The following is a 16165-nucleotide window of genomic DNA, read 5'->3' on the forward strand; positions in this document are numbered from 1 at the left end:
GATTATATCCCTCCTTCAGGTACCAAAAAACCCACTATCCACACCCAAGCTTCCCACAGTCATGAGGAGAACAATAGAAAAGTCCTAGGAGTCCAGCAGAGAATTTATTATGTACCCCAACTAGCTAGAGAAACTCATAAGTAATAATATGACAATGACATAAAGCATAACATGGATAGATAGGTAGTCTGAATGTGTGATTTTTAATTTCTTTTAATTTATTTAATAATCCATTTCTGAACAAGATTTTATGCAAACACTGTCATTATCTTCCATTAAAGCTGGTTCAAGCCTATCAGCTGTTTTTATTTCTCTTTTTTTTAGTTTTGTTGTTATCACAGATTTAGATTGTGCTTATTATTGTTAGGGCTTTTGAGGGCTGTTTGTTTCATTCTTGACAAAAATTTGTGCTGGCATTATTTATTTCTTTCATGTTGAAAAGCTTGCTAACAGTTCTGTGGCATCACTATTTTTTTATGTGTTTATCAGAGGCAACTAATGGGAAAATATCTAAATGAAACAACTTGGTTTTGTAAATACATTTCAACTGAGGCTACAACAAGCATTTTATAAATCAAGAGAGTAAACACAGACATAAATAAATGACGCAGAGTTTGTATGTTCTTAATACACCCTACACTGTAATTCCTAAAACAGGAGAGAAGTGATTAAGTTAGGAATATGCTGTTTAAAAACCACAGGAAATTCCATACAAAATGAAGTGGATTCAAACACATATACATACCTCTACATGCATACATATACACAAACTTAATTTTAATTACTTCTTTGCCCCCTCTTGCTATTTTGTAAACCTAGAATAAACCATAACTTACAAATTCAATATGTAAAGGCAGATAACAAATACAATTCTAAAGTGTATTCCAAACTAATATATTGAACTTGTGATCATATTTGTTTCCTTAATTCCAGGATGAAAAGCAATTAACGTTATAACTAAATCATTAATCACAGATAGTACATAGTGCAGTTGCTAGAGGTGCCAGTGAAGAGTGCACCTCTATGCAAATCAGCTTCCCCTACATTAAGATTTTCAATGTTGCCATTTTTTCTTGGATTTAGCAACATGTCAGATCACTGCACTTAGAATCAATCCACTACACAAGAAGCAGATATCAGGCTTTTCTTTGCTTTTATTGATTTATAGGACCATCCTGAGATACAAGCTAGGGTATAGGATGGTGCAGAAACAGCAGCAGCAGTTCAGAATACCATGGCAGAGGGTGAAGCATTCACACACAATTAAACAGCTTCTTTACAATTCCTCCAATCTTTCCACTGTATGCCTGGGTAGTAATTTGCTGCTACAAAGGACATAAGAACTGTCATTTACTGGATCAGACAATAGATCTGTCTTATCTAGTATCCAATATCACACAGTGGAATAAAGCGGATGCTGAAAGAGAGAGCGAGCAGGGTCTGACCAGGGTTTTTCCCCTATTCCTCTCCCACTTGCAGTCTCCAGCATTTAAGGTCTAGGAAGTTCTGATTCAGCGGCCGTACCCCTAGCTCCCATGTTCAATAACTACTTATGCACCTTTCTGCCAAGGATTTGTCCAATCGTTTTCAGAACCTAGCTAAACTGTCAGCTTCCACAAAATCCTGTGACAATGAGTTCCACACTTCAGTTACTTGCAGTGTGAAGAACTTCCTTTTGTTAGTTTTTAACTGACTACCTACTACTTCCATTTTATGACCCCTAGTCCTTGTATTGTGAGAGATAAAGCATAACTCCCTATTTACTTTCTCCCCACCATTTAGTATTTTGTAAATCCTTATCATGTCCCACCTCAAGCATCTCTTTTCTGAATTGAGTAGGTCTCACCTCTTTAGTCCCTCCTCATATGGAAGCCCCTCCATACTGCGTATCATCTTTGTCCTTCTCTGTACCTTCTCTAGTTCTTCTATATCCTTTTCTAAGGGCACCAGAACTGGGCAAGAGGCACCATGGATTTATAAAGGGGCATGGATATAGTATAATAGATATCATTTATGAATATATTAAACAGCACCAATCCCAAGACAGACACCTTGGGACCTCTGTTTAATTCTTTCCATCCCAAAACTGACCATTTATACCCACTCATTGTTTTTTAGCTTTAAGTCAATTCCCTGTAATCCTACAACTACCTAATTTACTTGAAAGTCTCTGATGGAGGACCTTGCCAAAGGCTTTTTGGATATCTAAATATATACTGTGTCATCTGGATCACCTGCTTACCCTCAAAGGTTGGTGAGGAATGATTTCCCTATGACAAAACCAGGATGATTCCTGTCTGGCAAGTTAGGTTCATCCATGTGCTGAATAATTCTTTTTTATTATTATTGTTTCTACTAGTTTTCCAGAAACCAAAGTTAGACTCAATGGCATGTAGTTCTGTGGGTCCCCTCTGAAGCCATTTTTAAATACTGGAAACACAGTAGCAACCCCACAGTTTTCTGGTACTGAGGCTGGTTTTAGTGACAGGTTAGCACTTTCCAATATGAGCTCCTTCAGGTCCTAGTAATCTGCTACTGTTTAGTTTATCAATGTCCTCTATGACCTCATCTATTGAAACCTCAGTTAGAGTCAGCTCTATAGCTGTATCCCTATAAAGGAATGGATCTGGTGAGTGAACCTCCCTAATGCCATCTACAGTAAAGACAGATGCAAAGAATGCATTCAGGTGCTTTGCAATGACCCTGTCATCCTCTAGTGCTCCTTTTACATCTTGATCATCGAAAGACCCAGTTGACTCCCTGGCAGGGCTTCAGCTTTAAATGTACTTAAAGGAATTTATATTGTTACCTTTTATGTAAGCAAATTTCTCCTCAAATCCTTTTTTAGTTTTTCTTAGTATGGCTTCATATTTGATTGCCCAGTATTTGTGCTGTTTTTCAATCTTCCTGCTACTGAGCCCACCCTTGAGGCAGGCATGGGGGAGCATGTTACCCCCCAATCTGTGTGTGGAGCAGACGTGGGCTGCTGTTGTGGGCCATGGCTTTGCACCCCACTGCTGCTGCCCTGCAAGCTGCACGATGCCGCATGCATCCTGTTGCCAGGTGGGTAGGGGCCTTGGCACAGCCAGCACTCAGGAAGCATGTGGCATTGCATGGCTGAGGAGGCAGAGGCACCAGGGTGCAGTGCCCAAGCCTGCAATGGCATCCTGCCTCCACCCCACACACAGATCAGGGGTGCATACAGTGGCAGGAGCCCCCCCATGCCCCAGGACAAGCTGCCTGGGCTCTGACCCTTCCACAACCCTCCCCAGCACCCCATTCACCCCAGCCCCTACCCCTGTCCTACTCCCTCCCTCACCATGGGAGCCTTAATCTGCCCACCATGACCATTCCCTCCCCACCTTCTCCCCTACACACTTACCTGTTGGGTAGTATCTGTGTGTGTGTGTAGAAATATCCTTTAAGTTTAAGTTTTACTCAGCTCCCCCAAATAAGATTTTCTCCCCCTGCCTATGCTCCCAGGCAAGCATTGGAGGGCATGTGCCACCAGATATGTGCATGGGGCAAGGGCAGGCTGCTGCTGCAGGCTTTGCCCTAGGTGCCCAACTTCGTTGCTATGGCAGTGACCATAGTAAAGGTTATCTCGTGACAAGATAGAAGCTTAGAACTTGATAATTCAGCTTTAAAGTTCATTTATATACTGAAACTTGGCGCAAGACCTCAGTTGGATACCGTTTTATATAGTTTCATAAGCTATACAGTTATAAACAGCCAAAAAGGCAGAGTAATCTATATTTTGCACTATTTTCTCTCAGATACACTTTTTAAGTACTCTATATTTAGAGGCCAAAGAGGAAGTCAGGAAGTTGGAAGAGACAAATTTTATTCATAACCGTACCACATCTTGGAGATCTTTGCACATTCACAATAGCAGACACAGGTTGTTGAATGCCTAGACAACTGCAGCAAATAGCACAGCTCTAATTCATTTCAAAGAAGCTAGGATTCACTCCAAGTGTAGGGGGCACAGATTATGCGTGGAGTTGAGCCTGATATCATTGGGTATTTGTGCCTTGAATTTCAAAAATGTAATGAAAAGAAGAGCTATATGGGATAAATAAGGGTCCCAGAATAATTGTGTTGTGGTTTCTATATTCTGATGGAATTTAAATCGTTAAGTATTACTCTGTTCTCTGACATACTCATATAAATCCAAACAATTTCCATTGATTTCAGTGTAGCTGACAACACAATCTCGTACTAAGTTTTTGTGCGCTTTTCCACTAAAGTAAAGGGGGAGTGTTGGAAGACATTGTTGTAACATCTCAACATTTTCATTTCTGTAAAAAAGCTGGATGTCTGTGTTAAAGGACAATTCTCAGTTGGTGTAACTTTTACAGCTCACTTGAAATCAGGACTGCATCCTCAGGTCTTTCAATATTTAGTGTCCTACTAGCTTAAACATTTAAGTAAATGACTTTGCAGAATACCATACAAAGTACACAAAACAGCTGGAATAAAAAGTCATTTTGTCATGTGATGAGTTATCAGATGCTTGGTTTCAGGCTTTTTAAATTTATATGTTGCTTATATTAATTACTGGGACCCCTCTTCATTTAGAGTGCTGCACTGACACTTTCCTTTCCTCTAGCTATGATGCTATTCATAGATATATTGCCTAGGGATGCCAGCAAGCCAGCAGAATACAAAAGGAGAATGGTTACAGCAGACTCTATTTGACATGCTGTTATTCTTCTTCTACCATTCAGTCCAATGGCAGCTGCCTCTCAGCATAAAATAACACCCAGTTGTTTTGTATATTTTGCAACATCCATGTTTCAAAATCCAATCACCATATAGTTCTTTTGAATTAACATTCTTGCTTTGGAGCTCAGAGTAATGTTAAACAAATACTTAAGAAAATCTAACATTAACACATATTCATTTTTTAAGGAATAACAATGCACTTTCTGCGTAAATGTATAAAGGGCACAGCTCCATAAATTATGGGTTAGCCATCAGCACTGGATGATATACGAAAGCCAAATGTAGAAGAGTCTAGGTACATATAACACCAACATAAGTCAGATCTATAGCACATTGTTGAAAGAAACTATGAGGAACCTAATTTCTAACTAGTGATGGTTGAATTTGGGGGTTGGGGGGGAAGCAAAAGGGTTTGGGAAAGATCCTCTGCTGATACAAGTTATCATAACTCTACTGTTTATAATGATTTACACCAGCAAGGGATTTTTGAACCCACAATATTATTTAACTAGAACTATGAACAAAATTTTTTTTAGAGTTTCAAAACATGAATGAACAATTTGCTGAATCTTCAGTTCATACTGTTTTCAAACTAACCATTACTTCCAAAAACATTTTCTAACTGTTTTAACTGAATATTGCATTCCCCAAAAACCAGCAGTGAGGTACTGTGGTGCACACAAGTAAATTGCTTACAATCTTCACATTGTTTCTGGGTTTTGCGGTCATCTGTCCTTGGACGAAGAGCACAATGTCCACTCGTGCTTGCAGAAGATTCTACTGGGGTGTCTTGTGGCAATTTGTAATTTAGGGCAGTCGTACCAGACTTCACGGACTTACACAAATTACATGTATCTATCATTCTTCGTTTTATTTGTCTGTTGATCAATTGTTCTCCAAGCTCCTCCTTCCAGTTTGCATTGTGGCCTAGCAAAATGATGAGGCTGGAAATGGCAGCCACATCCAGCATATTGAAAAATAGTGTCATTGGCCACCTGTTGATTTTTCATCTGCAAGTGGTCATACAGATTAAGTGGTCAAAGTTATCCACCCCACTCTTGTTTTTATTGTAGTCATGGATGATGTACAGCTTTCTTTGCTCTCTACCCACTGACATGGTGCATGCTTGACGGCAACAGCACAACCTTGGACTTCTTTGGAGCATAGGAAACTAGGGTGAGTTCCCGAAGAAAAAGCAAAAGCAAAAGCAAAAGTGGAGGATGGCCATCCATTAGTTACCATGGATACCTGAAGTGGACATGAATGATGGGTGAATGAATGCTGACCTTTCAGATGCATCCACCCAAAGTGGCTAAATGGGTCTAGGCCTGTCATTTATACAGAAATTGCATTGGGGTAACAAGTTACCCTAGTGCATTAACCCCATATGGAAAAACACATTCATGCCTAGGGTAACATGTTACTCTGGGCAGTTTTTCATTTACAGAGAGCAAAACATTCATGTAAGCTGGCTGTTCTTTGGGGATATTGTGTACTGCCATGCCAGTGGCAACATCCTAAAAAAAAATTTTTTTAGAATTAATTAACTTTAAGATACTGCACAAAATATGCATTTGGGGTAGAAAATTACCCCATGGGAATGTATAAAGGTTAAACTACCTCACAACAAATTTAGATAAAATCTTAAAGGGAAAAGGAACAAAGAATTGTAAGAAGGAAGTTGCTTATGAAAGTTGTGAAACCACTGTCATTGGAAATCTTTAAAACAGAGCTGCATAGTGATGGCTAGAAAATGGTATTTAGAGGTTTGCTTTTGGGAATTGGCTTATGGGTAATATATATATGAGTTAGAATGATGGTCCAGGGCAGCAGCAAGGGTTAATTGATTTCTAAAGGCCTGGACACACAATCACATTTCAATCTCTTGAAATGTCTCAAACTCCTTTGAGATGCTGCAAGAGGCATGTGCCAAGAATAAGAAAAATTTCCCCGCGCTGCAAATTTGCAATGTGGAGGCAAATTAGACCCCTAAATATCCAGGGGTCAAAAAACAAACAAACAAACAAAAAACCCCCGTCAAAAAATACCCAAGACCCGCAGACAAAAAAATGGAGGATAAATCACAGTCCTGGACCATATCCCGAGGCAAGCGGAGGCTGGGTCCTCCACAGAGATGCTCTGGATTCCAGAGCATCTCTGTGGTTGGCCCTCGCCCTGATGCTGAAGATGGACTCACGCTATAGTGCTAGTAAGTAAGGGGAGGGAACCATGGGGGCCCTGCCCTCTCCCCCATTCCCCCCGAACCGTGCCCCACCTGGCCCCACCCGCCCCATAACACCCCAATCCCTGCTCCACCCTGAGGGGGGATGTAACCCCCATGGGGGTCCATAGCCCTTGGGTGGGGGAGCTGTGGCTCTGTGGGGGGAGGCGCAAAACATATATTCATGTAACATGTATTTAGAGTTCACTTTATTATTATGACAGAGACACTGGTAGGCTTCCAAATTGCTTTAACACTGTAGATATATCAATTATACATTGCCCAACTAATCGCTGTCTCTCTCTCTATATATATAGCGTTCTTTTGTTTTAATTGTGGAGGGACATGGACTTGGGGTATTTTACAGAGTGACTTTGGGATTTTTTTTTTTTTTTTTTAAATCGGGGATTTTTCAGTTTTCCAATAGGGAACACCATAATTCCTGCTAGAGAGGCCAATGGCAAGACCCTGCCTGCTCAGAGCTGGCACCTTGGACCCAGCTGGCTGTGGCTGACCTCCTGACCAACTGAAGCCAGGAGGACATGCTCTAATAGTTCAAAGCAGGCCACCACACCTGGAACATCTTCTTGATGATAGCTACCCAGATGGTAGGGCAGGGGGCGCACATTGTAGTAGTGCCACACAAAGGCCAACTCTGCACCCACAGCCCACTGACAGCTGCCCCAGAGGGGCAGATGCCTCTACTGGCTGTACAGCCCCCATCTGGGTCTGGCAGGTGTGCAGCAAGTCACAGCCAGGCAGCAGCCCCCACTGCCAGACTGCTGGAGTGGGTAAAGAGCACAGGGAACTCTTAGGGCTGCTTCAGCAGTCCAGCTGGCACAAGGGTACCAATTGGCTGTCCCCAGGTACCAATTGGCTGATCTCCAGAAGCTCCTGGGAGCAAGTATCCCTGAGATACTTTCCAGGGCAGCTTTTTTTATTAAGTAGATTTCAAGGTATCAAATTTTGGAAACATTTCTTTGTTCCCAGTATGCCTCTTGTGGCATCTCAAATCAAGAGGCACATGCAAGCTCATCTGTATGCACCCAGGGTGTCTAACACAACAAGCCAATGGTTATACATATAGTCTGGGAAATTGTGTATATGTACCACACTGTTCCGTAATATTAGATAAGGTGGCACCAGCTCACAAGGCCGAAGAATGGGTGCCTGAGAGTTCACAGACAGTAAGGGGCAGGAATGGACCTTGCAAGATCATTGGGTCCAGCCCCCCTGCACTAGGCAGGAAAGGCTACTGGGGTCAGGTGACCCCAGCAAGGTGACCATCCAATCTCCTCTTGAAGATTTCCAGGGTAGGTGATTGCATCACCTCTGGAGGGAGCTTTTTCCACAGACTGGACAACCTAGCTGTGAAGAAGTTTTTTCCTAGAGTTAAGCCTGAAACTGTCTTCCAGGAGTTTGTGGCCATTACTCCTGGTTTTCCTCAAGGCTGCCCTGGTGAACAGTTGTTCACTGAGTCCTTGATGTATTCCCCTGGTGTAGCAGTAAGCTGCTACCAAGTCCCCCTCAGCCTTCTCTTTTTTAGGCTGATGAGTCACAAGTCCCTCAGCCTTTCCTCATATAGCTTGCCTTGCAAGTCTCTGATCATGTAAGTGGCTCTGCTCTGGACTCTTTTAAACTATTCCAGATCCTTATTGAAGTTCAGTGCCCAGAACTGGATGCAGTACTCTAGCTGGAGTCTCACCAATGCTGAGTAAAGCGGAAGAATCACTTCCTTGGTTTTGCTTAAGATGCAGCAGCTGATGCATGTCAGAACATTGTTTGCCCTGCTGGCTACAGCATCACATTGACAGCTCATGTTCATACTGTGGTCTGTTTTACCCCTAGGTCCCTTTCAGTCATGGTGCTAGTCAAATTGGTGCCACAAAGCCTCTAAATATGTTGGGAATTATTCATCCCCAGATGGAGCACTGTACACTTCTCAATATTGAACTTAATTTGCTTCTGATCTGCCCAACTGCCCAACAAGCGCCTAGGTCCACTTGTATCTGCAGCCTATCCTCAAGTGTGATCACACTCCCTCCATCATCCACAAACTTGGCCAGTGAGCTCTTCACCCCCACATCCAAATCATTGATAAAGATGTTGAAGAGCACTGGGCCAAGCACAGTCCCCTAAGGGACACCACTGGCCACTTTTTGCCAGGATGACACAGATCTGTTAATTAGAACTCTCTGGGTCCTACCTCATAGCCAGCTTCTTACCCACCTAACTGTCAAGCAGTTAAGCCCACAATCCTCCAATTTTCCCTGAGAACATCATGGGATACCACATCAAAGGCCTTTTGGAAGTCTGGATATACCACGTTGACCTCCTCTCCCCTATCCAGGTGGCAAGTTACCTGGTCATAGAAGGAGATGAGGTTGGTAAGACAAGACTTGCCCACGATGAAGTCATGCCAGCTGTCATTCAGAATCCTACCTTCTGTAAACGTATTGCATGTAGACTCTTTGATTAATTTTACCAGGATTTTCCCTGGTATAAAAGTCAGGCTAATTGGCCTATAGTTACCCATGTCATTTCTCCTTCCCTTCTTGAAGATGGGCACAACATTGGCCCTCTTCCAGTCTTCAGGGCGTTCCCCCAAGTGCCACAAGTTTTGGAAGAGTTTTGCCAGAGATCCCACAATGACTTCAGCCAGCTCCTTCAGCACTCTTGGATGAAGTCCACCTGGTCCCACTGACTTATAAAGGTCTAACTTTTCTAACTGATCATGCACCAGCTCAATGTCAACTGCAAGTCATTCCTACCGTGGACATTCTGAACCTTACCTAGCATGATTTTCCCCTTAGTTCAGTGAAATACTGAACAAAAGTAGTTATTCAGGAGTTCAGTTTTGTGGGAGCAGGCCAAATTAGGAGAAGACCTAGAAAGTCCAAATTAGGATGTGTGCATGTGATGAGCTTGTGAAACAAAGGAATATACTGACAATACAGAACATGGGCAGTATGACAACCACAGAAAGACCAATCAGGAATAGCCACTGATGAAAAGTCATCAGGAGGGGAAAAAAAATACAAAAGCAGTGACTTTAGAGCAACAAAAGAGGGCCATCACCTGAGATGGGAACCCAAGGCACATGGACAGAGGGCATATCACTAGTCTGGCTCATCCCCCACACTGTGGGGGTGGGCCCCAGCATCCAACCTCCAGGCTGCTGACATCTGATGTTCAAGACAGAACTTCAGAGTGAAGCTTGTGTCCTGGGCAGATACATCTTGATTCTGACAGCCCTAGGATTAGTAGTTATAGAATTGCTTGTATTACTTTTTTCTGTTATCACTGTGTATCAATAAATTTGCTTATTATTGAATGGAAATGTCCTGGTCAGTCTGAGGGTTTTGGGTGCCCCAGAACAAGGCATCTGGGTCATAAATCCAGTGCTAACACATAGGTATCAACAAGAAATGGTTCGGGAGCAGCAGATCCTAGATCCTACAGGTGATTGGACTAGATAACCCCCGAGGTTCCTTTTAATCTTGTACTTCTTTATCATCCTTCATAACTCATCAACACAGCTCAGACTTTGGTTATAAATTGTTGAATGCTATATTCTTTTATACCACAAAGAGAAATTAAATGAGTGTCAAATGCAGTTTAACAATTTCAACCAGAAATGTGACACATAACTGTTACTAATTTGGTAACACTTGCATGATACTGGTCAGACAGTCAAAATTCAATAAACAAACTGTTATCAAATATTTGCTTAATTTTAATATTTTAACCTATTCACTTTGTCAACACTACTGGCTTCAGTTCAGCTGTTCAATAAAACTACTGTGTCAATCTAATGTATTTATACTGTCAGATCTACTGTGATTCCATTTCACAGTGGGTTACAGAGGGAAGTGAGAGAAGGGAGAAGTTAATTTTGCTTTTCAGCATTCCATAGGATTATGCAAGCAATACAACTCAGTGTGTAAGCTCCCTATATCTGTACCCTGCCCTAACTATATTGCTACCTTGTTACTTTGCTAGTGAACTACTGATCAACTCTTAATCCTCTCAAAGGAAAAAGCAGAAGTATAGAGGGTAGTAATACATAAGAGAAAATAATGAATTTTAGAAAGAATCACATTTCCTTCCTGGGTGCTTTTCCACTCAGCTCTTGTCCAAAGTGTTATCTCCACATTTATTAGAGTGTTTCAAGGTTCGTTGCTTTTAAAGAATTCAAATTAATGTGGTTCTCAATATTCCCACAAAGAAGCTGCCTATCCTGGTTGGATCACAGCTTTGGCTATTTATTTAACTGCCTTAACACAAGGACTGTAATAAGGGGCTCTATACAGTGTAGAAGAGTACCTGAAGCCTTTATAAAATATACTGCTCCTAACTGAAATATTGACACGTGCAAGCTTTGCAGAGCATATATATGAGAAAAATTGTAATAATCTTTTCAGAGAGAAAAAAAAGGATATGAACTTCTAAAATATTAATTTTTAAAAGCAGGTGAAAAAAAAGCCATCCTTTTGTCTATCTACCTGCACCCACTTGAATAGAAAAAAATATATTCCAGTCACGTAACCCCCAACTGAAAAAGAAAAATTTAAACATCTGAACTTATTGATACTTTCCATTTTATTAACATGCTGCAGCAATTTATTCTTACTTGTTCTTTACTGCTGTTTGAGAAATACTAGAAGTAGTGCCTGTGATTCTGCAAAAAGGATGATCATGGTCATGGGTAGCTAGGAAAGAGGAAGGTGTAAACATTAATTTTAACTGTCTCAATTCAGTCCCATTACAAGATTTTTTTTTTTGGTCACAAGGGGAAATAATCCAGTAGTAAATAAGCATGCAAAAACTTTTTACATACCACTACTGTATATACATCTACATACACATATTCAGATTTATAATCACCTATACCAAGGCATATCCTATCTAGTCAGTATTTAAAATTAATTGATAATCCCCAGGTTTACTGCTGTAGGGAATATTTCGGATTGCAGATATTATACTGTAGTAAATGATGGTAAATTAAGACTTTTGAAACTGAGAGTAGTTAGATTGGTTGCATGGCATGTGAAAGTGTTTCCAAAGAAGAAAGAAATAGCAGTATGGAAGGTAAGACAAAAAGTTATATTTTTCTGTCAAGTTCTATAATATTTGGATCATTAACAAGAATGTACAAAATGAAGCCATGTAAGCAGTGACAATAAAAGACAAACTGAGGATGTCTAAAATTTTGGAAATGTGAAACCCCCCAAAAATAAAAATCAATTAGAAACCAGAAACAATTACTGAACATTTCTCATAGAAATTAAAAGGATCATCTAAATATATCTGTAATAAACCTTCAGCAAGCCAAGAATCACTCCCATAATTACTTACTTTAACTCATTGAGCTTACAAAATTTTTCTCACCTTCTCTAAAAATATCTGATCAAAGTCCTTTTCAAAGACAAATTTGCAATAATACAAAGACAACTGTTTTTATTGGGGTAGCTTTCAAACTACAGTGAAAGTCCAATTAAAGTTGCAACGAAGTCGCCAGAAATAGATTCGGTCTGGTTGTTTGGATAGAAAAATACCCTTTGACTAATAATTTACGTGAAATGCATTGAGCAGCCTAAGGTAAAGCTGAGGGAAGATGTCTAAATACCACCACCACAAGCCTCTCAGTTCTTGGCAGACTTAGCAGAGTGGCTAAGGAATGAATGGATTCCTAAATAATGAAATACCGCCCCACCCGTACAAACGGTTCCAACAGGAATGAGGCACAATAGACAGTACATGAAAATTATGTACTATAAATGGTCATGTTGTACTTGTGCAGCCTCCAGCACCCATAAATCTAGCGTACTTAATCTGCACTAAGCTTAATGAAGCAGAGAATCCAGTACATGCATATAATGCAGCATCCCAAAGAAAATCACCTGTGCAAGTGTGAAGGACTATGTGGTATTTCTGTTAACTCTCATCCCATTGTTGCTATAATATTGTACGGTTCAGGTTACCTCCTTCGTTTGTGCACAAAGGAGAGGTAAAGCACCAAGGCTGGCTTCAGGAGAGGAGAGATGGACATGTAGCATCAGCAGCTGCAAATGGCTTTGTTAGCATTCACAAGAACAGAGGTTAGATGACCAATGCCCAGGAGGTGCCAAGGGGGAGACAACTATGACAATGGGAGAGCAGGCCGGAAAAACCAGTCTTGCAGGTCTGGGGCCAGAAGAATCTGGGGGTGAGAGAAAAGGGAGAAATTATGAGGGCACCCTTCTCTGTGCAACCCTTTAAGAAGGGACAGAGAGCCTCTGGCTGGGTGGCTTTGGCCCCAAGAAATGCCTTTACTGAAGACTGCCGTGCTGCTTAGAACTTGAGTTGCGTTCGGGCCCCGATCGCAACAGAAGTTGAAGCAGCTCTCTACAAATGGACACTAATTCCTTGACTCAGGGGCATAGAGAACCAGGAAAGGTGAGAACCCAAAAGGCTGGGGTTCTCAGACTGGGAAGGAGCCTGGGCTACCCACTTGCTCTAGAAGCCAAGCCTGGACTAGCTTCAGAGGCCTCACTCAGAGACCAAACAAGGCTACAGTCAGTGATCCTGAGAAAGCACTCTTCTGGGAGGGCACTCATTTAGCATATCAGCCACTTCAGCATCATTATTAGTCCATGAAAAAAAACCCTGGAAAAATATGATGCTATCTGCCATTCTTAGGAAGGAGGAAGAGAACTGATAGCTGCCTCTAGTTCCACATTTTTAAAATGTATTTTCCAATTATCTCCTTATGTTATTGTATATTATTCTATTCTATTGTAAAGATAACACTGAAGTCATCACCATATAATACGAATACCTTCCAGTAGTGTGTTTTCTGCAACAAGATTGATACATATCATATGGTATTTGTTCCCTTCTTCTCTTCACAGGAACAGAAGTGTATGTGGTTGAATGTTTTGTTTTGGTAGGGTGTTTTGTGTTTGTTTTTTGTTTTGTTTTCATACAAGTGCATCATGGTTTTCTTAATTTTTATTTTGTATTTAATTACTCCCCATCTATAGTGTATGAGTCATATGGCTAGAGACTGATTTGATGCAGCCTGTGTCCACAATTTTTTCCCTACATTTCTATCACTACTTGACACACAAAACTGTTTAACTTTTGTTTGCACTTTCTTGGTGTTCCTAAAAATAAATGACAGCTCATATTGTGCGTAGGTTCCTGTTCATGACAGTCCAGACTGCCAACAGATTGCTAATCTGATAACTGGTCTATTAAAAGATCTGAAAAATGAAATTTCCTCCTGCTTTCCAGCTACAATTTGAGAAAGTTATTTCCTTTTGTTAAATCATTAATAGAATAAATTCTTGCCATTATACCTAAATAATTTACAGAGATGCTTTTACCTACTTCCATCTACATGAATCTGTACAGCTGCTTTAACCTCGAACAAGTCCAGAAAAAATATTGGGTCAGGAAAATATAATCATCCAAATAATCCAGAATGCACTGCAGTGTCTTGTGATGCTACTATTAAAGAATCAAACTGTTTCACACAAGAGAAGGAAACCCACAACTATAAGAGGGAAATCCACAAATATAAAAAGGAATGTTGAACATTGAGAAGAAGTTAAATATGCTCTTTCTACCAATGTGACCCTCTTTTTTTTTCTTTTCCAACCTTTCCCTACACAAGACAGGTGACAAGGGAATTAATATAGCACTGGCAGACAAGGTTCTTTGGGTAAATGTGATATCTTTTATTAAACCAACTAAATAGTTGGAAAAGTGTTCTTTGCAGACTTTCAGGTCTAAACACCCTTCTTCAGGAGGAGAGAGCGGCAAAGACTTTCCCTCTTCCTGAGGAAGGGTGTTTGTACCCAAAAGCTTGCAAAGAACAAGTTCACCGCTGATACAACTGCGAATGTCGCAGTGCTGGGGGCTTTTCAAAGCTCTCGGTGCTGCAGCAGTTGCATGTGTAAAAATGCCCACAGTAAGGCGATGACATTCTGAACAGGCAAGACAAAGGTGACCCAAATATCCCATTGTTTCCATTCTTAGAAGCCCAAAAGGAAATAATATAATTTGTTTCCCCCTGTGTACACATAGATCAGAGAACAACTTAATGACTTGAGAAAAGAATGAATGAGGATCTTAGTTTGTACCCCTTATTTATAAATGTTAGTTGAAGCTGGGCTTACCATGATTTGGAAAGATGACTTCCCTCTTACGCTGGTTTTTAAACCGTCAACTGATTCTGTAGACTAGAAGCCAAGTCATTATTACTTTGTCTGCCAGTCAGTTAGGGAAAGCCTCTGTTCTCATAATATGACTCTTCAATGACCCCACTGCCTATGCTGCTGATATGAACCCTAACATATATGTACCATCATTATTAGCTAACACTGTCACTGACACAGATGGAGATCTTAAATGACTTAAAACTGTTGGGGGGGCGGCGAGAGAACAACCCCCCCAACCAAAAAAACAGGGGTGTCCTGTGACAAAAGTAGGGATTGAAACTAAATGCAAATCCCCCATCTGCAATTAAGCAAAATCTTCTTTAAGAGGTTCTTAGTATATTGGCTTATTTTATGGTTTCTTCAATGTTTTTTACCAAGACACTGAAACAATTGTACAACCAACCTAGAAATATATGGTGGCAGTGATAGATATTTCACAGTGGGTGCATCTACACAGGTGCTTTGCTGAAGAGGTGTCTAATTCTCCCCATAGTAGAATGTCACTGTATACATGTGCACTGGTATTAAGGTACAGTAAACTAATTAGCTCCACCATAAGATAGTATGGTCAGGGATAGTACTGTCTTATGGCAGAGTACTTTACTGCACAGAAATGTATGTGTATATGGTGACTGGGGGTGTAAATTGTGCCCAGTCTGACCAGTCAGCTGGGGGCCTTCTTCACCCCAGCTCAAATTGGTGATGTCTTAGGTGCACATGTCAACGCTGAACCTGAGAGCAGTTTATCCTGACTTGAATTGCTCTGGAATGTATTGTATTGCAGTAAATGTAGATGTAGATGAACCCAATGATAGCTGTGAAAAACAATAATGGTGCCACTAAATTTTCCCTCCCATGTTATTGGTATAAATTTCTTAATTGCTTCAACTGGTTTTTACAGAATTTTAAAATTTCATCGATGTGACTAGGTGCATCATTCTTAACCTTCATGATTTTTTTTAATGAAGTTATGCAGGTACTGCTGTCTGTATTGTATGAGTGGACCATA

The sequence above is a fragment of the Crocodylus siamensis genome, chromosome 10 (assembly GCF_052110815.1).
Source record: "Crocodylus siamensis isolate JL-2025a chromosome 10, ASM5211081v1, whole genome shotgun sequence".
Taxonomy (NCBI): domain Eukaryota; kingdom Metazoa; phylum Chordata; order Crocodylia; family Crocodylidae; genus Crocodylus; species Crocodylus siamensis.